Source organism: Pipistrellus kuhlii, unplaced genomic scaffold (assembly GCF_014108245.1).
Source record: "Pipistrellus kuhlii isolate mPipKuh1 unplaced genomic scaffold, mPipKuh1.p scaffold_m20_p_1, whole genome shotgun sequence".
NCBI classification, from domain to species: Eukaryota; Metazoa; Chordata; class Mammalia; order Chiroptera; family Vespertilionidae; genus Pipistrellus; species Pipistrellus kuhlii.
Window position 1 is genome coordinate 75,128,152 of NW_023425404.1, and position 16,289 is coordinate 75,144,440.

At 39.3% G+C, this 16,289-nt stretch overlaps 1 protein-coding gene across 1 annotated transcript in view; it reads right to left on the reverse strand.

Moving 5' to 3' along the window:
- SLC25A21 (solute carrier family 25 member 21) overlaps positions 1–16,289 on the reverse strand; it is a 497,159-nt gene that overhangs the window by 445,296 nt on the left and 35,574 nt on the right. The window lies entirely within an intron of this gene.

Consider the following 16,289-nt stretch of genomic DNA (forward strand, 5'->3'; position numbering starts at 1 on the left):
CATTCTCCCTTCTCTCCCTTTTTCCCTCCCTCCCTCCCTCCCATCTTTTCTCCTGCCTTCTTCCTTTCTTCTCCCTTTCTTTCTCTCTCCTTGCCTCTTTTCTTCCCTTCCGTCCTTCCCTCCCTTCACCTTTTCCAAACAGAATTAAAGATGATGAAGTGAAAAAGTTAACCTAAAGTTTGCAGGCCCAGGTGAATACTACAGGCTCTTTTGTAGGCAACTGGTGAACACTAGTTATTCAGGTTAAATATTAGCATTGTCAGTCAGCACTGTAGAATAGAATAAGGGAATAAAAACAAGCCAAGAAGAGTAAGAATGAAGGGAAATAAGAAAAGGAGAGAGGAAATAAAACAAACCAGAAATCTGAATTAGAGATCACAATTGTCAGAGACAGCTTTGGCAAAGACCAGTAATTGTCCTCCAATATTCATTCTCTTCTTCCTTCCTTTTGACAATAGAACAAACCCATCATTATGACTTATTTTATGCTGGACACATCATTGCTTATCCACAACTATATGTCCAAAGTCTTTTACAACTAGTGGTAGCCATATGACTAAGTTCCAAAACAATGGGAGGTCACAGGAAGTGATGTAAGCTATTAATGGGTCAAATGGGAGTTTCACATTTTTTATTAAAGAAGTTGCTTTCTTTCCCTTTTTATGATCCCCACCAATTCAGGCTGGGACAAGGACATAGTGGTGATAATACAGCTTTTTAAATTATTATTATTGTTTAAAGTAGGGGTGTCGAACTCAATCAGAGAAGGGGCCAAAATCTAAAATCCAGCCTAAATCGCGGGCCGAATGGTTTACTGAACAGTCATAAACTGTCATTGTGAAGGAAACGCAGCGGAGTGCAGTGATGACAGCGTGGTGCGGGCCACATTGCAAGGCCTGGCGGGACGGATTTGGCCTGCGGGCCTTGTGTTTGACACATGTGGTTTAAAGTATTACATGTTTCCTTTTTTCCCCCATTGACCCCCACCCCGGCCCTACCAGCCACTCCCACCCCTGAGGGCAGGCCGCCTCCAACCCAGTGTCTGTATCCATTGGTTATGCTAATATGTATGCATACTAGTCCTTTGGTTGATCTCTCACCCTCCCTCATCTGCCTTCTCTCTGAGGTTGGACAGTCTGTTCAGTGCTACCTTGTCACTGGATCTATTTTTGTTCATCGGTTTATGTTAATCATTTATCCGACATATGAGTGAGATCGTGTGATATTTATCTTCCTCCAACTGGCTTATTTGGCTTAGCATAATGCTCTCCAGTTCCATCCATGCTATTGCAAATGCTTAAAGTTCCTTCTTTTTACCACAGCATAGTATTCCATTGTGTAGATGTACCACTGTTTTTTAATCCATTTGCCTGCTGATGAGCACTTAGGCTGTTTCCAAATCTTAGCTATTGTAAAATGTGCTGTTATGAACATAGGGATGCATATATCCTTTACAATTCGTATTTCTGGTTTCTTGGGATATAGTCCTAGAAGTGGGATTACTGGGACAAATGGGAGTTTCACTTTTAACTTTTTGAGAAAACTCCACACTGTTCTCCACAGGGGCTGCACCAGTCTGCATTCCCACCAGCAGTGTACGAGGAATCTTTTTTCTCCACATCTTTGCCAGCACTTGTAGTTTGTTGATTTGTTGATGATAGTCATTCTGACAGGTGTGAGATGGTACCTCATTGCCATTTTGATTTGCATCTATCAGGTGATTACTGACTTTGAGCATGTTTTCATATGTCTCTTAGCCTTCTGTATGTCCTCTTTGGAGAAGTGTCTATTTAGGTCCTTTGCCCATTTTTTATTGGAGTGTTTATCTCCCTTTTGTTAAACTGTATGAGTTCCCTGTAAATTTTGGAGATTAAATCCTTAATTGTAATAACATTGGCAAATATGTCCTGCAATACAATAGACTAAGTTAAGGATGTCTACCCAGTGGTCGGCAAACTCATTAGTCAACAGAACCAAATATCAACAAGACAACAATTGAAGTTTCTTTTGAAAGCCAAATTTTTAAACGTAAACTTCTTCTAATGCCACTTCTTCAAAACTGACTCGCCCAGGCTGTAGTATTTTGTGAAAGAGCCACACTCAAGGGACCAAACAGCCACATGTTTCCCGACCACAGGCCTACACAATAATGTTTTAGCTTAACCACATTAAAAAAGCAATAACTGAGTTTTCTCTTCCCCGATCCCACCAGTCTTCAGCTACCTCTGAACTTTCTGTCCATGGATTGCCTCCCTAGCAGTGTTTAATTCACCAATTCCCTGGTGGATGTTATTGGATTCAGCGGTTTCTTCTATCTGCTCTATAAGAAGGCACAGGACCCAACCACCTATTTGGCCACCACCTTGTCTCCCCCTGGACAAATGTTTTAGGCACCCATGGCCAGGGCGGTTAGAGTCTCGGAGTTTGTGGATTCACAGCAGAGGCAGCTGGTCCCTGGCCTACGTGGCTGAAGGGTCCTGGGTGGTGTCCAAGGTCTCCCCAGGTGGAGGTGAGGCTGGACTCCCAGTCACAGCTCCTCTCCCCTTCAAGATGGCATGGTTTCTGTGGCAGAGCTGGCAGCACTGGGAGAGGTTTTAGCGGTAGTAGAGGCTGCCCGACTAGGGGAGCCTGTTCCACCAGCCCCCAAAAGTCCTGTGGAATATAACTGTTCCTCATTCACACGTACATACATGCCACACATGTCCACACATTTCCCTTCCCGTCCCTCCCTCACTCACACTCTCCTCCTCGTAGGCCACCATCTTAGATCTCCTCAGAATAGAGAATTTACTATGCTTGTGGGAATCATATTCTAGGGAAATCTGGGAAAAGCTTATTTTTGTTATGGCAGCTTAGATTATACTCCAATTAACACAAGTTCCTTCTGCCTTATTAATTGTAAAAAATGAAAACAAAACTATATGGATAGATGCAAAGAGACAACACCCAATAAGTACCTCTGCCTTGGTGCTTAAAGGGCTAAGATCCCCAGGGAGTCTTATTTCTAGCTCAGTTCCCAGTGTTAAGTCACACTAAGAAAGCTGCGTCAATTAATTCTTAAGGCTTCCACACACACACCTCAGACAGGTCAGATTTCAACAGGCCAAAAGAAATTTCAGCAGGAGGCTGAAATCATTCACCATACCCATACAGTAGCTATGGTCGTCTACTAGTTTCTATTACATGAAGCTTAAAAATACACCTTTATTTCCTACCACACAAACATTTCTACCTTGTCACTTTCTTTTTTTCTTTTTTTAATGTATTTTATTTTTTTACAGAGAAGGGAGATGGATAGAGAGTTAGAAACATCAATGAGAGAGAAACATTGATCAGCTGCCTCCTTCACATCTTCCACTGGTGATGTGCCCACAGCCAAGTACATGCCCTTGACCAGAATCGAACCTGGTACCTTTCAGTCTGCAGGCCGACGCTCTATCCACTGAGCCAAACCAGTTAGGGCCTACCTTGTCATTTTCTTTAGAAGGGTAGAATTGATTAACTATTTCTAGTCTCTTCACTCTTTAATTCCATTCCTCATGATAATAAAATAGTGATAGGGTAGATTGCAAAGACTGTGTAAACAAACTGGGCAAATACAGACACAAAATATAGTTTATATGTAGGCACAAACCAATTATATGTTATCACTGAGACTGCCTTCTTTCTTTAGAATCTTTTCTCTAGTTATTTGGAGAATATCATATATAATTATTAAATCTTACGCTTTGAACTAATAATGCTCAACTTCTCTCTTACATCCATTATATTTTATATCACCTTGTATTATGCTACTAAAGTGAACGCTATTTATGTGTCAAATAAAAACAATACATGCATATATATTTTAATAATCCAGGTAATTAAGCATCAAAAGTGGTAGAGAAAAAGAAAGGTTAAACATGGTGATCTAATAAATACGTTTAGCATGTCTCAACATTCCGTTATTTTTCAGTTTTGTTTGCTTTCCCCTCCCCCCTGTACTATAATAAAACATAGAGTTACAATCAACGTGTGATGACAAATAGTCTCAGGATTGGGTTTGAATTCTTCTAAATATATTGGCATTTGTAAGCTGGAAAAGATAGATGTAATCAACCACCCTCAGACAAAAGTAGAATGACTATTTTGGCAAAATGTTCAAACCACATTAAGCCCTAATTTGAAATGATGTTTGAAAGAAAGCAATGCAACTAGGACCAATTTATTTGTACAGCAACTAAAAACCGAACTTACTAGACATATTTAAGAGATGGAAACAATTAAATGCATTTGTTTTCTAAATAGACCAAGTATATTAGAAACTTCGAAGGTAAAAAAAACAACAAAAAACACAATTTTACTAAACATTATCATTGGTTTCTGTGTAATACTTAAATCATTTTTCTAATGGCCTTCTGAGGTTGTTCTAATAAAACATGCTAGATTGTTTAAATCTGTTTAATTTCACATTATCAATATATCATAGAGTTTCACTCTAATTAGCATATGGAACAACTTAAATAGAATGTCATTTTATTGGAAAGGTGTTATTGTTTGTTTTCATTTTGTTTTTCAGAAAATTTGTTTTGATGCTTTCTCCTTTGTACTGAAATCAAGTTTTCTATGGTATTCTGGGAAAACCATATTAAGTAATTTCTTTTGGATACATATCTAGACACTGTATGCACTTCAACTGAAGGTAACAATTGTTTTGGCTCCAAAAGGACTGAAATAATGACATTTTTATCCAGAATAATATCCTGCCCTAAATGTGGGATGGCCAGATACCAGCATATCTTCAAGTCTTTGGCTAATATGTATACCCTGACCACTCAATCAAGAAGAGTTTCTTTAAGACCAAGTGTCCTAGACTCTTTGGCGTCTTTTCCGAGCGCCATAACCTGACAAGCCTGGCTAAGAAAGGTGGCTATTCACACACCATAATGAAGCACAGGTCTTAGAGGGCAGCACTTCCAAGGCCCAATGAACAATAATTGATGCTACAGTGCATTGAAAACAGGACAATATCCTTCTCAGTTCTCCTCCTCCACATCACCACTGGCTTATAGAAATGTGTAAGGAACATATGAATGAATAAACATCAAGAAGAATATTTCTTTCCATTAGGAAGTATCTAAGGCCTTCCCTTGCATGGAAGACACAGGAAGGACTGGTAGGAAAGGAGAAAACTCACTGATTTTTAAATCTCATTGCATAACTCCAAAGGACTCAAAGATTCTTCTCAGGGCTTATTTACTTTATGTAGAAACACTAACAATTCAAGTACACAGCATATTCCTAAAACTAATTGCTCCTTCTAGAAATTCATCTAGTATTAGAAGACTATATTTTACTTTGATATCACAACTATTCAATTTGCAGACAAAAGAGTTAAGGAAATTCTTGCTGATAACTGCACTCAGCCTCAAGATATTTCAGAGACTAAAATATTGGTGAGACAACTAAAGTATGATTGAAACACCCAGTCTTATGAATTGCTTCATTCTATACCAGGATAAGACTTCATATGTAGCAAGCCTAAAGCACATTTTAATTGGGCAAAAAATTAATGAATGCTTCAGATACTATTATATAATTGTAATTATTCAGCATTTCAACTAAAACACTTAAAGATTCCAAGTATTTTCTCTACTGAAATGTACTTTAAGAATTAAAATAAATTCCCCTAAGAACAGGAATAAGACAGCGACATCCACTTTCATCATTCTTATTCAACATAGTACTGAAAGTCCTACCCAAAACTATCAGACAAAAAGCAAAAATAAAAGGCATCCAAATTGAAAAGGAGGAAGTAAAACTCTGACTATTCACAGATGACATAATATTGTACATAAGAAACCCTAAAGACTCCACAAAAATAGCCACTAAAGTTAAAAAATGAATTTGGCAATGTAGCAGTATACAAAATCAACACTCAAAAATTTATGGCTTTTTTATACAGTAACTAGAGGCCAGGTGCATAAAATTCATGCACTGGAGGGGTATCCCTCAGTCCAGCCTACACTCTCTCCAATCTGGGACCCCTTGGGGGATCTACGACTGCCAGTTTAGGCCCAATCCTGCCAGAATCAGGCTTAATATCCCTCTCACAATCCAGGACTGCTGGCTCCCAACCACTTGCCTGCAGTCAGATATCCCTCTCACAATCCAGGACTGCTCGCTCCTAACCACTTGCCTGCCTGCCAGCCTGCCTGCCTGATTGCACCTAACTGCTTCTGCCTGCCAGCCAAATTGCCCCAAAACCGCTCCTCTGCCACCTTGATTGATGCCTAACTGCTTCCCTGCCAGTCCAATCTCCCCCAACTGCCTTCCCCTGCCAGCCTGGTCACCCCCAACTGCCCTCCCCTGCCAACCATCTTGTGGTGGCTATATTGTGATGAGTGGGAGTTCCCATCTTGTGATAATGTGGGGTGGCCATCTTGTGACAATATGGGGGCAGCCATCTTGTGATGACGTGAGGGTGTCGCTGGAGGACACAGGGCCACCTAGGATTTTATTAGTATAGATAATGAATCTCAAAAGAAAAACTAAACAAACAATACCATTTACCATTACAAAAACAAAATTTAAATACTTAGGAATAACTTAACCAAGGAGGCAAAAGACCTGTACTCTGAAAACTACAGGATGTTGTAAAGAGAGATAGAAGATATAAACAAATGGAAGAATATACCATATTCATGAATTACTAGAATCAACACCATTAAAATGTCCATACTACCCAAAGCAAGCTACAGATTCAATGCAATCCCTATTAAAATACCAATGGCATATTTTAGAGAGCTAGAACAAAGATTCCAAAATTTATGTGAAATAAAAGAACATGAACAGCTGCAGCAATTTGGGGGAAGAAAAACAAAGTTGGAGGAATTACAATACCAGATATCAAGTTTTACTACAAAGCCACCATAATCAAAACAACCTGGTATTGGCACAAGAACAGGTATATAGACCAATTGAATAGAACAGAAATCCCAGAAATTGACCAAGGCATTACATTCAATTAATTTTTGACAAAGGAGGCAAGAGCATACAATGGAATCAAAATAGTCTTTTCAATAAATGGTGTTCAAAAAGTTGGACAGATACATACAAAACATGAACCTAGAACACCAATTTCGACTATACACAGAATAAACCCAAAAGGGATAAAATATTTAAATGTAAGTCCTGAAACCACACATATCCTAGAAGAAACCATAGGCAGCAAAATCTCAGACATCTCTCCTGGCAATATGTTTACTAGTACATCTCTTAAGGAAAAGGAAACTAAGGACAAATAAACAAATGGGACTACATCAAAATAAAAAGCTTCTTCACATCAAAAGAACCCATCAACAAAATGAAAAGGGAGCCCACTGTATGAGAGAACATATTTGGCAATGATATATTCGATAAAGGGTTACTATCCAAAATATATAAGGAACTCATACAACAACAAAAGGAAGACAATCTAATTTAAAAATGAGCAAAGGACCTAAATAGGCACTTCTCCAAAGAGGACATACAGATGGCCAAGAGACATATGAAAAAACGCTCAAAGTCACTGATCATCAGAGAGATGCAAATTAAAATGACAATGAGGTATCACCTCATATCTCTCAGAATGGCTACCATCAACAAATCAACAAATGACAAGTGCTGGTGAAGATGTGGAGAAAAGGAAACTCTAGTACACTGCTGGTGGAAATGCAAACTGGTGCAACCATTATGGAAAACAGTATGGGCTTTCCTCAAAAAATTAAATATGGAACTGCCATTTGACCCAGTGATCCCACTTCTAGGAATATATCCTAAGAAACCCAAGGCACGAATCAGAAAAAATATATGCACCCTATGTTCATAGCAGCAAAATTTACAATAGCTAAGATCTGGAAACAGCCTAAGTGCCCATCAGTAGATGAGTGGATAAAAAAAGCTCTGGTACATTTACACCATGGAATATTATGCAGCAGTACAAAGAAGAATATCTTCCCCTTTGAGACAGCATGAAGGGATCTGGAGGATATCATGCCAAGTGAAATAAGTCAGTCAGAGAAAGACAAGTATCATATGAACACATTCATATCTGGAATCTAAGTAACAAAATAAACTGACCTCTGGAGTGGATCCAGAGACTTGAAAGCATGGAACAGAGTGTGGAATCTCAGAGGAAGGCGGGAGAGGATGGGTGGGTGGGAGGTAATCAACCAAAGACTTTGTATGTAGATATGCATAACCCAGGGACACAGACAATAGTGTGCTGAAGGCCTGGGGAAGGGTGTTATGGGAAGTGGGGGGTGAGGGGCAGGCTGGAAGAGGTCAATTGGAGGGGGGGGGGGAACACACACACATGTAATACTTATAATAATAAAGAATTATTTAAAAATAAAATAAAATAAAATGAAAAAGAAAAGAAACGAAGAATTAAAATATAACAATACATAAAATAAAAGTACATTTTGACTTATTTATGTAAAATAGAACATGTCCAGAAGAACAATTCTATAACATACAGGATAAGAAAGTTGAAATTTTTTAAAAAGATGAACTCTTGCAGTTGAAATTATTGAGCAAGTTAGTTGTAAACCTTACATCAGCCAATAAACATCAAGTGAGCAAATGTTATATGTAAGACACTGTGTTTTCAAGTATCATGGCACACAACATATAAACTCTCACTTCTATCCACCTCACAGGATGAGCTTGGTTCTGAATGTACAGATCTAAATCTTAGCCAGAGTAAGCTAATCCTTAAGTAGTCTACTTTTAGTTAGAGTTTAGAGAGTAAAAGAACTGTCTTATCATGCCTATACATTCGTCTCATGTACATCTTACAACACACAAGGCTCACACAAACTAAAGGCTATGTTACATTCTCTAACTTTAGCATTGCATTTTTTAAGTCCTTAGACACACTATTGGAAGCCCTTACTAGACAGACCTTTCCAAACTAACCAGAACATATCCTTTTAATAAAAAATAATAGCTATGTTCTCATTTTCAAAGTTTGCGATTAAAACCTACAGTGAAAGAATCCAGCTGAGAAGAAATTTCCTTTTGGTTCAAAAACAAATGTCATTAAATTTGTCGGAACAATATGAAACGAAGATGTTGTTGTTGGGTCCTTCCCTCATAATGGAAACCAAATAGGCTTGCTGGCTTAGTTAAATCCATAAATTATTCGTCAAGTAACATTTCAACAATAATTTTAAACATATAAAAATTAAGGTACAAAAGGAAATCCCACACTTAATGATAATCAAACTAAGCAATTACACATCTTTTTACATGGGATTTAATTGCCCAGATTTCAAAGGAAACCACATAATCTTCACATATTGCTCTTACATATTTTAGGCATGGCAGGATAGTATTTCAAAACATCACTTGTAGTATTGGGTGCCATTCCAACTGCCTTTTCAGATCCTTCGACATGGCAGCTTAGTTTGCTAATCTTGGCTTATACTTTTAAAAACAACTTACTACAACTATTCGTGATAGCATTCTACCCTTCTCATAGTTTATGACTTGAAAAATGCACTGTTAAATTGCTTTTGATATTGACAAAGGGCACTGTTACTTATTTTATTGTTCAACATGGAGCTAACAGGTACATGAATCATCCTTTTGAAACGTGGAATGCAGGCACAACAGAGGATGTGAATGGAGACTAAGTAAATAACTCCTCTCACCATTTAGACGTTTATCAGGGCATCAGCCCAGGAAAAAAGTCACTTGCTTAGCAATAGCCTATTGTCCTATGAAAAGAAATGGTGGAAAACTTATTCCCAGAGAGCAATTCATTTACCATAAGATGTGGCTCAGTGAAGTGTTTTGTGTTCTGGAAATATAACGTTAATTCTCCTGTCAAAGACTTGGGAGAACAGGCACATAGTAAACATAGTTTTGCATTTTAGAGCTGGCCCTCGTTTTATCTCAGAAAGGGGTTGCTTCTATGTGTCCCACAAACCGGCATTCTTAGATGTGTAGAAATGAGAATAAGTAATTTAATAGTATCTTTGTATGACAGATCTAATGTAACATGTATCGGAGCACTCTTTCATTCTCTGTATGGAATTACACAGGGAAGGAGAGTAGAAAATGAATCCCCAGGAGATGAAATTGAATTTAACTAAAATGATACTTTTTTATTAAGAATTTTGAGCTCCTTCAAAGTGTCAAGTCAGCCCAGGCTCAATACTGCCATCTCCTTCTTAAGTGCTGAAATACAAGAAACAGTATCAGGGGGGGGATACAGAATAACAAAGCAAAAGGCAGTAGCTATTGGACACCTAAAATTCACCAAACACATAATTCCTATGTCAATTTTGAAGGAAAGTCCAATCACTAAGATAGCATATATATGCTCTATTAAATTAACAAGTATTTTAAACTACAAAATGACTACTATTTTTTGTGCATTGCTCTCTCCCCAATAAAGGTAAAATATACAGCTTATTCATGTTATTATTGATAAAAGTCCAACCTATTTTTCTTATCTATAATAATAAAAGGATAATATTCTAACTAGACTGGGCGTCAGTCCAGACATCCTTCCTGACCAAGCCAGGGCCTGAGAGAACCAGCCTAGATCACAAGTGCCTGCAGGTGTCCTGAGGGAAGCCAGCTTGGGTCCCAGGTGCCAGTGGCTGGGGGAGAGAAGGTCTACTCTGGAACAAATTTTCATGCATCAGGCCTCTAGTTTTGAAGATATTTAAGGATTGAACAACTACCAAGATAGTCAATAAGGTCAGCCTTAAATGTAGGCAGAGTAATTGGCTGAGCCATATGTTAGGGCTCTTCATTCTTTGACTCTAGTGGTTTTCTTACCTAGTATCTGATACCTGAAAATCCACCATTGTAATGTGTATGTTTTTTTTTTTTTTTTAAACTTAAAGCTTTAAGCTCTATTAAAATGCAAACAGAAGTGAATTTGTAAGGTATCGGCCACTACATAGATCTCACTGTGCATTGTTCTATTTTAGAGTGACAGTAAATTCCTGGACAGTGCCAGCTGATGCCTCTCCTCCACTTTATGGATCTTCATAAATAAAATGATTTCTCATTGTTATGTCCTTCTTAAGGGTATGATTTAGCAGGTGAGAGGAGACCATTGTGGAAAACAGGGAGCCACCACCAAACTGAGTGGGTGGGGAGAAGTAGAATGGGAATGTTAATGGGAAGAGTGCTTCTCAGGAATTATTCCCGTGTTGCATTTATATGGTTTAAGGGGCAAAACCCTTGTAGTTTTTGATATGCAACACAATCTCAGTTGACTATTGTACAACTATATTTAGCTAAAATAAATGCTAAAGAACTGGATTTGTTAAAGCACTAAATTTTTGAGCAATTTATTTTTTTCAAAAGAAAAAATATACTAATTTGGAATCCCTTGTTCCCAAACTGGGTAGATTACTGTAGCCATTTCTCAGATGCAGAGCAAAGAGGAATGAATAGATTGTGAATCAGCCTGAGAGAATGAGAGGCTGAGGGAGGCACTGTTTCACCATTCGCACTCTCACCCTGTTTATCAGAACACCTTTTCTCCCTCTGGTATACTGAGATTGATGAGAGAAGCCTAGGAGGAACCAGAAAAGTTACCTTCTCGTTAACTGCTGGACAGGTTACTCATTGACAGAACAGCACTATTGACCTGACTAATACACAAATGCCCACGTCTTTAGAGGTGAGGTTCAAACTCAAAAGGGCCACAGACTCAAGGGGGAAAAGAGGATGTGCTCACTCTTACACAATAGTCATAAAGGGTCAATGCTCTAACAATGTAAGTGGTCGAAGGAGATGCAGTGTTCAGACTTTAGAAATAGAAAATAAGATAGGAACATTTCTGTGAATCTATCAAATGAATAACACACTTCACATAGGCTACAGAATTGTATTAAAATTTAATCCCAAAATATAATAACACTAAAGGCCCAGTGCATAAAATTCATGCATGGAGAGTGGTGTCCCTCAACCTGGCCTGCAACCTTTCCAATCTGGGACACCTGCCCAACTGCAGTTGGACATCCTTCTCACAATCCAGGACCACTGGCTCCTAACCACTCACCTGCCTGCCTGCCTGATTGCCCCTAATCGCTTCTGCCTGCCAGTATGATCACCCCCTAACCGCTCCCATACCAGCCTGATTGACACCTAACTGCTCCCCTGTTGGCCTGATCGTCCCAAACTGCCCTCCCCTGCTAGCCTGACTGCTCCCAACTGCCCTCCTCTGCCAGCAAAAACACCCACAACTGTCCTCCCGTGCTGGCCTGATGGCCTCCAACTGCCCTCCCCTGCCAGCCTGATCACCCCCAACTGCCCTCTCCTGATGGTCTGATCACCCACAACTGCCCACCCCTGCCACAACCCACCTCCTTTACCAGAACCTGCCTCCTACACGCCAGATGGTGGAGACACCAGGACTGGCCTCCTCTGCACCATGTAGAGCCACAGGACCCCCAGGCCTCACTGTGAGGAGCAGCTACTGGGCCCCACCTCTGCTGTGCGTGGCCATCTTGTGGTGGCCATCTTGTGATGACATCACCAAGGGCATTGCATGAGGGCATGACACCATCTAGGCTTTCATTATATAGGATAATAACACTTTAAACCTTCTAAATTCAGTAATTTAAAACTTAAGGAAGTTGTGTGGTTTTTTTTTAAATAAATTGACTGTGATATAAATCACACTTAAGAGAAGTTTCACCTTCCTCTAATAACTAGGAATTTTTATATAAAAATTACTGGAGCAAATTATCTTCTCACCTAAAACTTCCAAATTTTACCTGTGTTTTAAGTATTTGTGTTTTAGATATTTTAATGAGAAAGATATATTTTACATGCATTTAATGTCATTTGAACAAACACGTATTGGAAACTTATCATAAATGTATTACAGAAAGTAGAAATGACATGTTTTTAAATGAACAAAGGGGACTTGCTTACTATTTAGCAATGCTGCCTTTAGTTCTCTAAGAAAGCTTGTCTATTTTAAGTCCTCTCCAGAGTTCATCCAGAGTTAGAAACAAGAACACCAGGCACAGTGGCTGCAGTGCAGTGCAGAGCACACAGGTGAGGCCGCTGGTGCCTCAAGAGGAGCCATGATCTGAGGACTTCACCTTGGCCCCTTGAATAAAACAATGCTGCAAGACTACAATGTCTGCCATTCCTCAAGTTTCATTACCAAGCATATTGGCTCAATTATGAGGGAAAAATTAAACTAGTAAAGAGAAAGCATTTAGAGCTGGGCGATTTTATCTGGTGCCCTCTTCTCAGTGTTAGTAAATGGCAGCATTCAGATTGGTAAACCCAGCAGTAATAATAAGAGAACTCAATACAAAAGTTTCTCCATATATAAACCCACTAGAAGCCCAGTGCATAACATTCATACACTGGGCGGGGGGGGGGGGGGGGGGGGGGGGGGGGAAAGGTGTCCCTCAGACTGGTTTGTGCCCCCACACAGTCCAGGTCACCGTAGGGGATGTCTGCCTGCCAGCTGGCCCAATCCCCTAAGCCAGAAGTCAGACATCCCTTTTGCAGTCCAGAGCTCTCACAGTTCAGGACCCTCGCTCCTTACCACCTGCCTGCAGCACTCACCACAGCTGCTGTGCCACCATCAGTGAGCCCAGCCTCTGGCTGAGCAGTGCCCCCCTGTGGGACCCCACTGACCACCACAGCGCAACTCCTGGATTGAGTGTCTGCACCCTGGTGGTCAGTGTGAGTCATAGCAACCAGTTGTCCTGCTGTTTGGTTTATTTGCATATTAGGATTTCATTATATAGGATACAAAAAAATTGATGTGACACCTTGAAGAGGAAAATTGTCCTAACTGATATAAGTGATGTAAGCCTCATCCTTCTATTATTCCCTCTTGAAAGGGGAAATTGAAAAAGCTATGTAGGTGTTTGAACTCGGGTCCCTTGCTAAACGAGGACAGGAGAGTCTGAAACTAATAAAAGGCCAAATAAACATTTCTTTGCAAAACGTATCATGGCCAAGGCCTTTTAATCTTCATGACTTCAGGAAATGCTGCAAAGGAGTACTAAGAGTGACCATGAACCCTTTAAAAGTAACTTTTGAACTTTTAGAACTCCAGGCCACTTGTGCTGGGCAAAAGTTTAAAAACACAGTTGCTCCTAGATGCAGCTCATGAAAATTAGTGTAAAGAGTAGCCCTGATTTTCATGATATCCTATTGAAATCACCATGTCTTTGGCTATTTGGTCCTTCCTTTTGGCTAATTACATCCTGGGGCATGATCTTTACCCTGCAGACTCACACGTGGAGACTGCGCCATCTTGAAGGGGAAAGTGGACATTATCAGAAGCCTGAAAATCTACAACTGCAGCAACCACCGAATAGCTGCAAACCCCAGAACACAGGTCCCCAGTTGGCACAAACAAGCGGATTCTGAGGAGCTCTACAATCCACCACAGAAAGGACAGATTTCGCCTGGGATAAGAAGAGAGAGAACTACATAACCAGACATCTGGAGAAGAGAGACCATGGGGAGATAAAGAAACAGCCTGCATGTGAAAGATAAAGCAGGCATCACCAGAAAAGGAAGTAAATGGAATAGAGGCAAGCAACCTGTCAGACAAAGAATTCAGAGAAATGGTCATAAGGTGGCTGAAAAGAATGGAAGACAAATTCAACAAGAGGAAATGAAGGAGAACCAAGAAGAAATGAAAAATGGCATTGCTGCTATAAAGAAGTCAATAGAAAGCATCATGAGTAGACTAAAAGAAGCAGAGGACGGCATCAGTGAGATAAAAGACAAGATGGGGAAAAATACCCAAGTAGAGCAGCTTCTAGAAAAAAAAAAAATTAAAAAGCAGGAGGAGAACCTAAGAGAATTTTGGGACAACACCAAACTACACAACATCCGTATAATTGGGATTCTAGAAGGAGAGGAAACTGAACAAGGAATAGAAAACCTGTTTGAAGAAATAATGACAGAAAACTTCCCTGATATAGGAAATAAAAACCCACACACAAATCCAGGAAGCCCACAGAGTCCCAAGCAAAATGAGCCCCAAAAGACCAATGCCACGGTACATTATAATTAAATTGGCAAACACCAATGACAAAGTAAGACTCTTAGAAGCGGCTAGAGAGAGATAGAAAGTTACCTACAAAGGAACCCCAATCAAACTAGCAACTGATTTCTCAACAGAAACTCATCAGGCCAGAAGGAAATGGCCTATAATTTTTCTTTGTATTTTCTTTATGTGGTTTTAAAATTGGAATCATGTTGGCCTCATAAAATGGGCTTAGGAGCCTTTCCTCCTCTTGAAATTATTGAAATAGTTTGAGAAACATAAGTATTGATTCTTCTTTGAATGTTTGGTAAAATTTCCAAATAGCATTTAGTATTGAACTTTGGTTTGCTAGGAGTTTTTATTATTATTACTATATCAATTTTCTAAACACCAAAAAAAAAAAAAAAATTCAAAATGGGAAAAGGACCTGAATAGGTACTTTTCTAAAGAGAACATACGGATGGTCATTAGACATATGAAAAGATGCTCAACAGCTCAACATCACTAATCATCAGATAAATGCAAATTAAAACTACAATGAGATATCACCTTACACCTGTCAAAGCGGATATCTAAATAAACCAACAAACTCAGGTTGGTGAGGATATTGAGAAAAGGGAACTCTCCTGTACTACTGGTGGGGAATTCAGATTGGTGCAGCCACTATGGAAAGCAGTATGAAGTTACCTCCAAAAAATTAAAAATAAAATTGCCTTTTGACCCAGCAATTCCACTTCTGAGGATGTGTTTAAAAAAAAAAAAAAAAAAAGAAAAAAGAAAGGAAATCTTACCTTTTTGACAGCACAGATGGACCTGGAAAACATGCTAAATGAAATAAGCCAGTCATAGAAAGACAACTCATATTGGAATCTAATTTCACTCACATTGGAATCTAATGAACAAAATACACTAATAAGCAATATAGAGACTGACTCATAGATAGAGAGCTATCTGACAGCTGTGTGGGGTGAGGATGAGGAAGAGGGAGCTGAGTGGGAATGGAGGGATTGAACAAAAAAAAACAAAAAAAAGGAGAAAAAATTTGTGGACACAGGCGATAGTTTGGTGAATGCCAGAGGAGAGAAAGATGTTGGGGGAGAGGGAGGAGGGTAAAGGGGGATAAGTGGTGAGGGGCAGAGATTTGACTTGGGGTGGTGAACATACAATACAGTGTACAAACTATGTGGAATTGTACACATGAAATCTGTATAATTTTGTTAACCAGTGTCACCCAAATAAATTCAATTAAAAGAGAAATAACCAT